Here is a 15,133-nt window from a genome sequence, read left to right on the forward strand (position 1 = left end):
ACTGAAGAGCAGCCCCTGAACTCAGGTGAAAACATTGGAACACACACTCTAACAAAATGAAATCTGAAGCTCCTTACTGTTCAGCAATCTTGTTTCATGTACACTGAAATCCTTAGTCAAATGTGGAGAGTTCCTCAACATGGTCGGTGTTTAAATAGAAGGGATGCAAAGTACTGTTTGTTTAATGATCTTCACGTGCTTTCTGTCTTCTGAAGTGGTCCTGAAACAGTCCATGTAGTGAAGAAGGATGCCCTGTCCAAAAGATACTACAGAAGTAAGTGTCTGTCTCTCTGGAGCGGTTCCCGGTTTGGGTGAACTGCAGGGATTGTAGGCTGCAGGTCAATTGATTGAAGACATTGAGAAACACTTTAATATTGCAACATATTCTACCAGGAAGTGTTTTCATAGTTCTGGACAGACTGGAGAAAACCTTTTGAAATGTGCCCCTTGGTGTCTTCATTAAGCCTGTAACAGCTATCCAAATCAAGTGAGATTCTCAGAGGAACAGAAACCATTACAGTAAATATGACACAAACATGAATATAAAGTGAACGATTAAATCTAATAAACCCATTTTCTGTTTTTCTTTTTCTTTGGAACAGTTTACTGTTGTAAGTATTTTATTTAATGATGGTACATTAACATGTAGAAATGAATTGTCTATGTCTTTTAAATTGTATTTAATGGGGTGTGTTTATTTCATTTACAGATTATAGCATCTGCGCTCGTGGTAAGTGTGAGGCTGATATTTTAATAAAGAGGATATGGGTTTAGAATGCAGAGCTACAGTGGGGGTCTGTGCCACCCAGACCAAAAGCCTCAAATGTGTGCAACACAAGGAAGGAGTGTGTGTGCTAGAATGTGACTGTGCACTACAATACAAAACACATGTACTGTGCGCTTCAAAAGAAATGAATACATGTTAACAATGGGGCCTCCTGCAGATGATGCTGACAATATGGAACGGGGTATTATTGTATAACAGTATGAATGAGCTGCTCTTAATAAGAAATGCAATCTTTATTTAACAAATACTCCTCTAGGATATAAAGAAGGAGCACTGTCTCTGGATTTTGCCAATAATAGAAATGTACAAATAGAGATACACGCCTTTGAAATCTATATCCATTCTTGTATAAAGCAGCCACTGCAGTGACTTCAAATGAACTGAGCTCAATATATAACTTTTATCTTTCACAGTAAGGTACAGATGCTACTATGGTAAGTAAATGGATTCTACTTTATTTTATCCAGCTGGGATTTATTTATTATTTTCAATCAGGGCACAAATTGTTTATCAGTGTAACTTTGCTGAGAGGCTTCAATGGCACAGTGGTTAGAGTGCTGGGCTGCAGTGTGGAAGGCAGTGGGTTTGAGTAGCTCAGTGGATAGAGTGCTGGGCTGCAGTGTGGAAGGCAGTGGGTTTGAGTAGCTCAGTGGTTAGAGTGCTGGGCTGCAGTGTGGAAGGCAGTGGGTTTGAGTAGCTCAGTGGTTAGAGTGCTGGGCTGCAGTGTGGAAGGCAGTGGGTTTGAGTAGCTCAGTGGGTAGTGCTGGGCTGCAGTGTGGTGTAGTGGTTTTGACTAGCTCAGTGGTTAGTGCTGGGCTGCAGTGTGGTGTAGTGGTTTTGACTAGCTCAGTGGTTAGTGCTGGGCTGCAGTGTGGTGTAGTGGTTTTGACTAGCTCAGTGGGTAGTGCTGGGCTGCAGTGTGGTGTAGTGGTTTTGACTAGCTCAGTGGTTAGTGCTGGGCTGCAGTGTGGTGTAGTGGTTTTGACTAGCTCAGTGGGTAGTGCTGGGCTGCAGTGTGGTGTAGTGGGTTTGACTAGCTCAGTGGTTAGAGAAAGTGATGCCCTGCAGAGTGGAAGGCAATGTGCATGCATGTGGATCTGAGCATTACTTTTTTATTCATTAGTCTTTTAGCAGTCAAGACTAGGGGGTGTACTGTGCATCAACAACTGCTGCTGCAGTCTCTTACAATAGGAGCCCAGGTTTACGTTTTGACTTGCTCAGGCTAAACTGGGATGTGAACCTCCTGGAAAAGCCCTTCTTTAACCAAAGCGCCAGTTTCCCTGAGTAGCTCAGGGGTTTCAGTTCTGGGCTACAGTGTGGAGGGCAGTGGGTTTAAGAAGCTTTGTGTTAAACATAGACTCTTCCTAATTCTCTTTTCTTTTTTTGTGTAGCACATCATTATCACTACTACCGTCATGGGTACCACTGCCATCGCTGTGAGTATGCCTTATCATTACTGCACACATTGGCTGTGGGATATAGTAGAACAATCTGAAATAGAAAACCAAGTGTCAGTCCATATCAGTTTAGAACATGTGCTTGAGCAGGTCCAATATGGATGGAGCTCCAAGAGAGACACAGAATTGTTGGAATAAGTTTTATAACAGATGCCATCCATCATAATCCTTCAACTGGAAATGTCATGACAGTTTATAATTCATCTTTCATCTGCATTGAATCAAGGTCATTCGTAACTTACTGGAAAGAGGAAAGTCAACCTGTCGATCAGGAAATGTATACTTAAACATTACAATGTGTGTGATCTTATGCTGGAGTAACTAACTCCACTCATAATCACAGCCAATCTGATGACTAGGGTTGTATGGTGTGTGGACAGTAGGTCTCTGTGGGAGCTCATTTTGTCAGGGATGGCGTTCAGTTGAGAAGAAGAGTCCACTCACCTCAATCTCCTCTGGAACTTTTGTCATTTTAGTGAAACAAAATCTAAAAGCAGGGGCCAAACAGAGGAGCTTTGATCCAGGATAGCTCTGAATAAAACCTCAGAAACATGTTTGGCATTTGCACTAGTATAGAGGGTTTGCATGTCTTTTATTGATAGGATCGTATTGCGAGGTTGTGGTGGCTCCACAGTCTAGCAGTTGTACCCTTTGGGATTGTGAAATTGCATGCATGAATTACACAAAGCTTTTCTCAAATTGCTCATTCAAATGAGTGCAATACATAGAGTGTGGAGAATGCTATCTACACATGGGAGGGAGTTCAACTCTGCAGCTCAGTGTGACACTGATTATCTATATTATTAGACAGTGCTGACCATTACCACCCCACAATCTCATTCCCTAGCTGTGCAATGCTCTGTAGTGTATGGATCACAACAATAGCTTTTCTGCCCAGGTTGCTGATCATGTCTTCAATTGGTTTCAGACTGGCGTACCTACCGCTGCAGGCGATGCCAGCACTACTGAGAAACAGCAGTGCAGGGATCACAGTGCTGGAGTTTACCTGACAGCAGACCTGCAAGCAAAGCTTAAACACACCAGAAACCTGCTTTTGTAGCATCGCTGCACCCTTTCTGTTCTGGTTCCTCTCCCCACACAAAGCTACAGTACCTGTACTGATTTCTATTCACAGTTTGTTTCAAACAGCTGCTCCCTGTTGTGCATTTGGTCAATCTCTTCAAGGATATATAATAGAGACAACATTATTTTTCTATTGGCTGATACCCTACCTCTTATGAAGTTTATATTGTATGGAAAGTTGTCCTTGTTTAACATGTAGTCTCAGATTCTAAGTGAGATCACCTGCTCTCACATATTTGAATAGAAACACAGCTGCACATGGGAACATATAGAAACCGTTCCTCAGAGAGCGTGCTTGATTGATCTGCCCCAGCTCATAATCACTCCACCCAGTCAGGTTTGACCAGTACACTCCCTTCTTCTCCCAGTTCCACCCTGTGATGTCACAAGTGTCCAGTGACAGGCCTTGTTCACACTGACAAAAACATTGTGTTTATATAGAGATTTTCTTCATCTCTCAATTATTTTAAAATCTCTTTATTTGCATTCATGACAACAAATGCTCAAACTGCTGACCAGTATAAAGGGTGTCCTGCCAAAACAACAACACTGTCTGCTGTTACATGAAACTGGGAAAAATGCTCTCTCTCTCTGCAAAGCTTTTTCAGCAATAAAGCTAAGAGCATCAATGTCTTGTTTGGACGGGTGTGCTTTTCATAGCCTCTATATTGTGTCAACATGTATATTCTTTGTCAGCATTTTCATACTTTTTTTAAAAAGCAATTTCAAGTATTAACACATTTGTAGTAGAGAGTCTGCAATAGAAAGAAAGCACTGTTGGTGGTCTGGTCCTGGTCAAAAAAAAGAAAGAAAGGTTTAAATAATAAGCATGTAAATATAAAGTGTACAGTATATACGGAGATCAGTGTAGCTTTGTCAGTGAGTTCATCCTTGCAGTTGTGAACCACTATTATTGTTACTTTTTCACAACTGCACTGATCTCCGTATATGCAGATTGCATTCCAAGTGGGAGCCACACCTACCTGCATCCTCAATGGGCTGAAGGGAGATGACATGCAGCTCCCGTCTCCACCAGCAGAGGAAGAATGCCTGATGGTTTCGCCTCGAGAGCCAGAGGGATAGGAGCCGTCTCCAGCACCAAAGGGAGAGGAGCCGTTGCTGCTGTCTCCAGAGCAGGAGGGAGAGCCACACCAGTCCCCTGCAAGTGAAGGAGAGCCGCACCAGTCCCCTGCAAGTGAGGGAGAGCTGCACCAGTCCCCTGTAATAAGGGTAGACTACATGCTGCTCCCACCTCTGCTGCCAGGAGACTACACGCCTGCTGGGTCCCTGTCCACCAGCAGAGGGTGAATGCCTGCTGGGTCCCTTTCCACCAGCAGAGGATGAATGCCTGCTGGTATCACTTCCCCCACCAGCAGAGGATGAATGATGCTGGTATCACTTCCCCCACCAGCAGAGTATGAATGCCTGCTGGTATCACTTTCCCCACCAGCAGAGGATGAATGTCTGCTGGTATCACTTCCCCCACCATCATGAGGAGAAGAGCTGGAGCTGCATCTGTCTCCATCAGCATCAGGGGAAGAGGAGCAGGAGTTGCCTCTCCCTGCACCAGAAGGACCAGGAATAGATGCTGGAGGTCCCTAGCAGCCCTTGCATAGGCTTTTGTGGGAAGAACGGGGAAGAACTGCCATGCCGCAGTGGCCGAGAAGAGGACCAACACCCGCACCCCAGCTTGTCCTGACCCCCTGCCTCGCTTCACCCAAGGATGCCTGCCTCCCTTTGTCCAAGGATGCCTGTCTTGCTTCGTCAAGGATGCCTGCCTGGCATCGCCTGGGGTTGTCAGCCATTCCGCATCGCCTGGGGTTGCCTGTTGCTCCGCATTGCCTGGGGTCGCTGGAACTGCTTAGCCAGGGGTTGCAGTCAGCTCTACTTGACCGCAGGGGTCAGTGTGGCCAGAGCCCCACCAGAGGGAGCTGCCCAGCTATAAAGGAGGGAGAGGCCAGGAGACCACCTTCCCCCGCAGCAATTTTGGTGCTGCCCCCAGAGGGAGCTGCCGAGCTATAAAGGAGGGAGAGGCCAGGAGACCACCTTCCCCTGCAGCAGTTTCACTGCCAGAGATCTTGGGGGAGGTCTGGAGACCACCAACCCCAGCAGCTTTTCCGCTGCTGGACTTGCCCTGGCTGAAGGAGTCTGGGAGCTGTCAGCATATCTGCTGACAGCCACACCATTGGCAGCATTCCACTGCCAGTGGTACCGCGGGAGAAGAGATTCGCCCCACTGTCAGCATGTCAGCTGACAGCATGCCCAGTAGCAGCCTAGCTACTGGCAACATTGTCGCCCATCAACCCCATAAAGTCCCTGTTCTTGGCATAGGACTTTGAGCGAGACTTGAGGATTTTAAGGGGGGAGGCAGACATTGAGGCCATGCATGCCTTGCACAAGGGGGGGTATATGTGGCAAAGTTCCGCCCCTGTGTGTATTTTGTGTTATATGTGGTGTGTTAATGTTGGTGTATAGTCATTGGTACACAGGATATAAATGGGTCTGTTTAACACGAGTGTTTAAAATGTATATTTGTATTTAGACACGAGGATTGCACAGCACTTCACGTGCAAATAAAATGTAATATGTGAGCACGTGGAATTGCACTTTATTAATTCACGTGCAGTTGTACAGCAACTCCAATTGAATGATTGACTAGCAGTCGAGTCTCTGTACAGCTGTATAAAAGCAGCATGTTTTCACTCACTCGGGGTTGTGTGTTCGGTGAGTGGAGAACAAGATTGGAGACGGAGGTAATACTAATAAAATAATAATGTAAAGTAAAATATCAGCTCACCGTGTTGTTTAGTGTTAGTCTGCTTAGTTCATCTCTTTGTATTGGCGAATGTGCCGTGTCCTGTGTGTTTTTTGTTTGTCTTGCATCCTTTTATTTTCTGACTGTTCATTTATTAAATGCTGAGCGAGGCCATTAGCTCAGCTCCACCCAACTCCACCTCTCTGTTTATTTCCTGTTTCCTGTTTCTGGTCTGACGTCCCCCACTCCAGCCGTCTTTGTGACACCAGGCTATACAAACACAGAGAGGGATTCAGTCAAACACTAAGTTCCCAATTTAATAGAAGAGTGGATTAGTTCTGTTTGTATGTGTGTTCTAAGCACTGTACTTCTGTTTCAATAAGTGTCACAGAGAGTTCTATGAGCTGTGAACACAGATGGCACTTGATAGGGTTGGGTGACTCACAGTACAGTTAGATTATCCTTCCTATAGTTTGATGTTTAGCCTCTCAGTGCTTTCCTGCTCTCTAAGAGGGGCATTAGAAATCTGTCTTTTCACAATGAACTGGCCCATAAGTGTTGAGACAAGGCACGGCAATGAAGAATAAATTGCCTTCAATAACACTGATGTGCAGCTCCTTAATAAAACATAAGAATTCACTCAGGAATTTATTAATTCTTAATTTAAAAAACATGTTTTATATTGAGATAACTTTATCTTTATTATTATAAGTTATAACTGAGTTAGATAAAGACAACTCACACACTCAATCTTCCATCTATTTGAGGTGCAGACCATGTTAATATATACAATTGAATTGAAAGAATGGTTGCACAATCAGAAGTACTTTCCTTTCATTTTATTTCAAGCACGATAAAAAGTCAGTTCTCTCAGTCCAGTGTGTTTGAAGCGTGTTTCCCAGCGGTTGAGGCAGGCAGGCAGGCAGGTGAGAGGCAGAGAGGGAGGCACAGAGACACAGGCACTCAGGATTTATTCACACACACACTCACGTGACGCTACCAGCTTTGGGATCTCATGGAGGACATCCAGCCCAGTGTACAAAAAAGCAAAGCAAAACATCCAGAAACTACAAATAAAAGTTCCAGTGAAGGCGGCGTGCGCTACTCCTCTAAACGGAGGCCCCGCTCACACAAGTCCTGTGGCTTTGCACAGTCAAAAATATAAAGGCAGACTCCACACAGACACAAACAGCCTGATTTTAAAAGAGGCAAAATAAGAACTAGCTCACGCAGTGATTTTCAAAAGCTGATGAGGGTCACTGAGTTTATGGCTTTCAATGTGTTTCTATTAAACGAGTCGTGTAAACACTGAGTGAACCTTCAACACATCTAAATAAAGAGATTTGGAAACATTGAAATCACTTTGCAATTTAATTATTAGTTTGCCCCTTTTTGTAAATCATGCTGAAAGTGTATATAATACACATCTCTGCAATATTGTGCTTCAGGCTTTACTGTTCTTGTTTAATATGTTGTCTAGTGGATCATAAATAAATAGAAATAAATCTCAATATACATACAGTTACAGTTTTTTAGTCCGCACTCCACTTGAACATTTTTTTTTTTAAACTTTTATTTATTTTATTTTTTTGGTTTTATATAATATAGCAAGCTAATATTCCGATTGAAGTAGGCTACAATATTTTTTTAATTGTCCATTCTATTCTCATAGGTTATATCACAGCTTGATAGGAGTGATCAATTGTCCTACAGAGTGATTTTATTGAAAATATAGTCTGCCTTTGCAAATTTAAAAAATGAATGGATTCTAAATAGCAAATGATTCAGCTAGAGGTATGTTTTGAATTTCTTCAAAAAGCAGTATCAGCTCGTTGATTCAGTCGCTTTTAAAATTCCCCCCTGTGTTCTGTGGGTCGAGCTTGCTTGATGAGGCAGGCAATCTGCATGCCTAAACTTACTTTTCTATCACACGAGAAACTGGAAAAAGGGTACACATTCTGAGTGCGTATCTCAATTGGCCTACAAGTGTTCCGTTGTTTGTTTAAATCAGTAAACAAATTTCAAATTGATCATTGGTACAGTTAAAACAATTTAGGAACACTTTAATTAGGGCTTGACTAATATAAGCATATAGTCTCGTGATATGCACTCCGCTGGTCTAGACTGAGCTTAAATAAAGTCATTACATCTGAAAAGAACTTGTGCTTATTCCCACTTATAAGGAGAGTCAAACTTTGTATTCGTCCTCATAACATGTTAGGAAAAGTAAACAGCAGTTGGAGTCGATCCTGCTATAGCATGTTAAATGAGGGCACTTTACTGTTCTCAATGGTCCGCACTCCAGCCTGAGACCACCATCCAGTGGCTGACAGAGAGGTTTTTCAGAGTAATATGTTATTTGGAATATTAAAACAATCTTAACAAGTTAAAGAACACATGTTTGGATTCAAAATATTTTTAGTGACTTCAACAAGTAGTCTGTTTATGTAAACAATAAGGCACTCTGTGTTAAGAAAGATATTTTGGTCCTATTTAAAATGCAAATTAGATGGTAAACTTGCATGCGTGACGAGATTTTGTGATCAATTGATACATCTCTTGATATGAATTAGCACATTGCTGCTAGTTTCCTTTAAAGAACGTCTGCTTTAAATAAGCATTTCAAATCCCTTTCTCACCTTATTAACTAGGAATATGTCCTAATCCTCTGTAGCGCATTTCTTTCTTTTTATTGTCTGCCGGTCCATTAAAGATGAGGCCCTGCTTCATGCTGGCTGAGCTAGTAGTCTGCGCACACAAGGGGACAAAACCGCCTTTCTCATCGCTCTGCATTTACTGGTTGCTGCTAACTTAAAGGGCAATTGGTAGGAACAAATGGACTGCACAATTTTTGATTTCCTTGAAACAATCTTTTTATGGACACACTTATTCCTATTAAAGTAAGTATAATGAAACTGTCAGAAGTGGGATTTGAACCCACGCCTCCATTTGGAGACCAGAACACCCAATTTTTTGGAAAGACAGAGTCGTTGAGTCTGGCGCCTTAGACCACTCGGCCATTCTGACAAGCCATGGTTGCTCTATTAGAAAACCGTATGATTTATTTCAACACAGACTAGGGTTGTGTATTGTATCAAGGCCCGATTGATTTATTACGCACGCACCAACTTTTGCTCAATGAATGATGTAATGACAACTGTAAAACTATAAATGAAAGCTGATTAATTTCAACAAACCAACTTTTTAATTAAAAAAATATTTTAGCCTACTTCAATCTGAATATTAGTGCTATATTAAAAACAAAAAAAAAATAAATAAATCTCTCTTGAGTTTTTTTCAATGAATATAAAATTAATAGAGAATAAAAATCATACTTAGATAACACCTAGCCAAAGTTTAATTAATCGGTTTTGTATTCTACCAGCGGCTTCTGTTGACTATCTGTATAGACGGGATGGACTGCATTTAAATAACAAGGGAACTAGTCTACTCAGAGAAAAGATCCTCGAGCAGGTTCGGAAGCATTTAAACTAGAAAGGAAGGGGGGAGAAATCAACAAAAAAACAGAAGGGAGACCGCATCAAAACAAGAACAACAACTCAGGTAAGACAAGCATTAAATGTATTTATCTAAATGCTAGAAGTATCAGAAACAAAATTCTAGAACTTGAAGCTACTGCACTAACAGGTAACTATGATGTGATAGGTGTTACAGAAACGTGGTTATCTGAGAGTGATGGGGACGAATTTAATATTTGTGGGTATACACTGTATAAGAAAGACAGGCAGGACAGAAGAGGAGGAGGGGTAGCGCTATACATAAGAAACAGTCTTGAAGCCCAGGTGTTAAACCTGGACAAAGAAAATAAAACCGAATCAATATGGGTCAGAATAACAGACAAAAATTCAAAAGGCATAATAATAGGAGCATGCTATAGACCGCCAGATTCAGACGGTGAGCAAAATAATCTGTTATACAATGACATTAGAAATGTGTGTAGCAAAGGAGAAGCCATACTAATGGGGGATTTCAACTTCCCCCAAATAAAATGGGAAAACCTGGTGGGTAGCGCGAAGGATGAAATAGAAATGGTGGAAATGACAAATGACTGCTTCCTAACACAATTTGTGAAGGCACCGACTAGAGGGGAGGCATGCCTTGATTTAGTCTTTTCAAATAACGAAGATAGAATAACTAAAACAGAGGTCAGAGAACCACTGGCAAACTCAGACCACAACATGGTCTCATTTGAAGTGTTTTTTAAATCCCCAAAAGTAAAGACTAAAGCTAAGGTTTACAATTTTAGAAAAGCAAACTATGAAGGTATGAAACAGAGACTAACAGAAGTAGATTGGAGTAAAATAGAGAAAACACCCACAGAAGAAGGATGGTTGTTCTTCAAAAATGTAGTACTAGAGGCGCAAAACAATTATATCCCTAAAGTAGACAAATCTAAATGTAAAACTAAATTGCCAAAATGGTTTAATAGATCAATTAAAAAAAAATATTCAGCGAAAAAAGGCACTTTACAGAGCATTAAAAAAGGACCAAAAAGAAAGTACGCAGAAAGAGTACACAGAACTGCAAACGCAAGTCAAAAAGGAAGTTAGAAAGGCCAAGAGAGAAATAGAAATGAACATTGCTAAGGGAGCTAAAACCAATTCCAAAATGTTTTTCCAATATTACAACAGCAAGAGAACATTCAAAGAGGAGATTAAATGTTTAAGAGATACAAATGGCAAAATCGTAGATGAAGAAAAAAAAATAGCAAATATGTTAAATGATTACTTTTCACAAGTTTTTACAAAGGAAGATACTGACAACATGCCCCACATGTCATCCAGTTCCTGTCCAGTTTTAAATAACTTTAGCATAACTGAGGCAGAAGTGTTAAAGGGACTAGGAGCTCTTAAAATAAACAAATCCCCTGGGCCGGATGAGATCCTCCCAGTAGTACTCAAAGAAATGAAAGAAGTAATTTACAAACCGCTAACCAAGATCATGCAGCAGTCTCTTGACACAGGGGTGGTACCGACAGACTGGAAAATTGCAAACGTAATACCGATCCACAAAAAGGGAAACAAAACTGAACCAGGTAACTACAGACCAGTAAGCCTGACTTCTATTATATGCAAACTTATGGAAACTATAATAAGATCCAAAATGGAAAATTACCTATATGGTAACAGGGTACTGGGAGACAGTCAACATGGTTTTAGGAAAGGGAGATCGTGCCTAACTAACTTGCTTGATTTTTTTGAGGATGCAACATCGATAATGGATAATTGCAAAGCATATGACATGGTTTATTTAGATTTCCAGAAAGCTTTTGACAAAGTCCCGCACAAAAGATTAATTCTCAAACTGAACGCAGTTGGGATTCAAGGAAACACATGTACATGGATTAGGGAGTGGTTAACATGTAGAAAACAGAAAGTACTGATTAGAGGAAAAACCTCAGAATGGAGTGTGGTAACCAGCGGTGTACCACAGGGATCAGTATTAGGTCCTCTGCTATTCCTAATCTACATTAATGATTTAGATTCTGGTATAGTAAGCAAACTTGTTAAATTTGCAGACGACACAAAAAACTAGGAGGAGTGGCAAACACTGTTGCAGCAGCAAAGGTCATTCAAAATGATCTAGACAAGATTCAGAACTGGGCAGACACATGGCAAATGACATTTAATAGAGAAAAGTGTAAGGTACTGCACGCAGGAAATAAAAATGTACATTATAAATATCATATGGGAGATATTGAAATTGGAGAAGGAATCTATGAAAAAGACCTAGGAGTTTTTGTTGACTCAGAAATGTCTTCATCTAGACAATGTGGGGAAGCTATAAAAAAGGCTAACAAGATGCTTGGATACATTGTGAAAAGTGTTGAATTTAAATCAAGGGAAGTAATGTTAAAACTGTACAATGCACTTGTAAGACCTCATCTTGAATATTGTGTTCAGTTCTGGTCACCTCGCTATAAAAAAGATATTGCTGCTCTAGAAAGAGTGCAAAGAAGAGCGACCAGAATTATTCCGAGCTTAAAAGGCATGTCATATGCAGCCAGGCTAAAAGAATTGAATCTGTTCAGTCTTGAACAAAGAAGACTACGTGGCGACCTAATTCAAGCATTCAAAATTCTAAAAGGTATTGACAGTGTCGACCCAAGGGACTTTTTCAGCCTGAAAAAAGAAACAAGGACCAGGGGTTACAAATTGAGATTAGACAAAGGGGCATTCAGAACAGAAAATAGGAGACACTTTTTTATACAGAGAATTGTGAGGGTCTGGAATCAACTCCCCAGTAATGTTGTTGAAGCTGACACCCTGGGATCCTTCAAGAAGCTGCTTGATGAGATTTTGGGATCAATAAGCTACTAACAACCAAACGAGCAAGATGGGCCGAATGGCCTCCTCTCGTTTGTAAACTTTCTTATGTTCTTATATCAAAACATCGCTGAGGGCAGACCGCGAGTCAAACCAAGTCCTATGAATGCCTTTTAATTTGTTTGTTTTTTAAACCATTTACAAAACCATAACAAAGCATGTATACAGGCGCTTAAAAAATGTATTACTTCTCCTGCGGTTGCCTTTAATTATTTTTTTTCTGCATGTGCTACTATTCTGTATACTGTACATAATAACTGTATTAACGAAACTGCTTGGAGCCGTGGCACTTCTTTTAAAATAAGCCCTGCTGAATGGAACTTCTTCCCTGAGTAAGATTTCTGTTTAAAGCTTACACAGTTTACCGCTAGCCATCTCCCACCACAACAGAAATGTCAAAATACAGAACACTTTATTACCTTTTCAAGAAAGAAGAGCTGCATCTGCCATAATAACCCACTATTTTCTTTAATGACCTTTCAACCTGTGTCACCTGACCTGAGAGCTATGAGGAAAAATGACCTTGACGAGTGACCTGAATCTCCCTGCAAAATAAAACCCACGTTGATTTAAATACACTGTGTGTGTGTGTGTGTGTGTGTGTGTGTGTGTGTGAGTGTGTGTGTGTGTGTGTGTGTGTGTGTGTGTGTATAACACATATCAAACAGGCTACGAAATAGTACAAAAAAGTGAATGAAACACAAAAGTTCCCAGATAGTTCAACTTGTATTAGCAAATTACAATAATAACATAAAATATAATTTACTAAAGCATATTGTCTGGTCAGACGCGCTACCGTTGCGTCTCGAGGTCCTGGCATAGTAAATGCTTTTAATGCAATGCTAGACTGCACAGCAAGCATGCCAAACAAATGGTAACGCCGGAGCTGATAAGAACACACCATCATCAGGTCAAGGGAAACAGCCAAGTTAATGCGTGTTCATAGCCAGCAAGCCTATGAAGTTGTCGGAAATGTGTTTGATTCTCTGCTTTAAAAGTAAATAAAAGAAAACTATGTTGATTTGCTTTTATAATGTTCATTATTTGAAACGTGGGCATAAAAGCAATTGCAGGGTGAAAACTGATAGTATTGAGTGACACAGAAGACGGATTCTCTCAGTGCTTCTCTGCTGAATGCGCAATGGCACAAAGGGGATTTGCTCATCTAATGACGTGGCAGAATGCAATAGTGTTAATGGTTAATAGTGGGGTTAATGTACCAACAAAAATAAACACAAAAAACACGTATTTCTTTATTTGTGAATAAACTATCCTGCATAGGCAATGGGACCGAGCACCTTAGATTGTTAATCTAACTATTGGTCAACCCCAGAGAGATTTTGTCTTGACCACTGATTAATATAATATCCCACTGGGGGTCGAACGGAAGGCTTTCTGTGTGTAAAGCAGACGTGATAACCACTATACTATGGAACCTAGACAAAACTGTAGCGATGCTCCTACATTATTGTCTACATGCAACATCTCAGATAATTACAATGTCATGAGTCAGACCCTTCAACATTGTCTTTTTAAGAACTAAACCTGCCAGCCCAAACACAGGCTAACACTGATTATTACTCTTTTATAGAGGATTACTGAAAATACTCCTAGTATTAATAAAGTGAGAAAATTGATTTCAAATAGGAGACATTGCATAAAGGAAACTAACTGTAAAGCGGTAATTGATGTAGGAGGTGTATTCATTAATTGCAAAGCCTTGTTAGCACTCAGTTTACCATTTAATTTGCATGCAAATCGGATGAAAATATATTTCTTAACACAGATTGCATTATTGTTTATGTAAATAGATTACTAGCTGAAGACACTGAAAAATACTTTGAATCGAAACCTCTGTTATTTATATTTATTCTCAAATAACTAAACTTCCATTCCTCAAAGAAATACCTCCCTTTGTGCTTCTCTGAAGACATGCAGTGGAGGGCGCACTGGAGTTTTTCAGTCTGGGGAATTTATTACAAATTAGCATACTGTACTTTAAAATACACATGTAGGATGGGAGTATCTGTTTACTATAAATTGTGACACTTTGTACTTATCTCCATAATGCGATGGTAATAAATACGTACACACATTAAAACTATTTGAAGAATGCGGGCATCGATCCCTCTACGACTGTCCAATTGTCCTACAGAGTTGTATTTTATTGGCAATGTAGGTTGCCATTTGCAAATGTAAAAAATAAATAAATTAACTAAATAGCAAATGTTTCGACTAGAGGTATGTGTTGAATTTCTTTAAAAAATAGTATCATCTCGTTGATTCAGTCGCTTTTCTAATTCCACCCCTGCGTCCCTATGCAGCTGCGCTGTGCTGTGGCTCGAGCTTGCTTGATTGAGCTGAAACAAAGGCATTACATCTGAAAAGAGCTTGTGTTTACTCCCACTTACAAGGAGTGTCAAACTTTGTATTCGTCCTCATAACGTGTTAGGAAATGTCCACAGTATTTGGAGTCGATCCTGCTATAGCAAGTTAAACGAGGGCACTTCACATTTGGCTCATTGGAAGCTTACTTGTGTAATGTCGTAAATGTAAATCCAATAACACGTTTTTTAGAATATATATATATATATATATATATATATATATATATATATATATATATATATATATATATATATATCTAGGCAATATTTTATTTATCTGGTTGAAAAAATAAATGATTCATATCTGCTCTTAAATA

General features: G+C 40.3%; 1 non-coding gene across 1 annotated transcript; it reads right to left on the reverse strand.

Moving 5' to 3' along the window:
- Positions 1–8,998: 8,998 nt before the first annotated feature.
- trnal-caa lies at positions 8,999–9,109 on the reverse strand. Its single transcript has 2 exons — positions 9,072–9,109; positions 8,999–9,044 (listed from the first exon to the last, which is right to left on the reverse strand). It is a non-coding gene; the product is annotated as a tRNA-Leu (tRNA).
- Between the last annotated feature and the right edge of the window lie 6,024 nt (positions 9,110–15,133).

The sequence above is a fragment of the Polyodon spathula genome, chromosome 60, assembly GCF_017654505.1.
Source record: "Polyodon spathula isolate WHYD16114869_AA chromosome 60, ASM1765450v1, whole genome shotgun sequence".
Classification (NCBI taxonomy): domain Eukaryota; kingdom Metazoa; phylum Chordata; class Actinopteri; order Acipenseriformes; family Polyodontidae; genus Polyodon; species Polyodon spathula.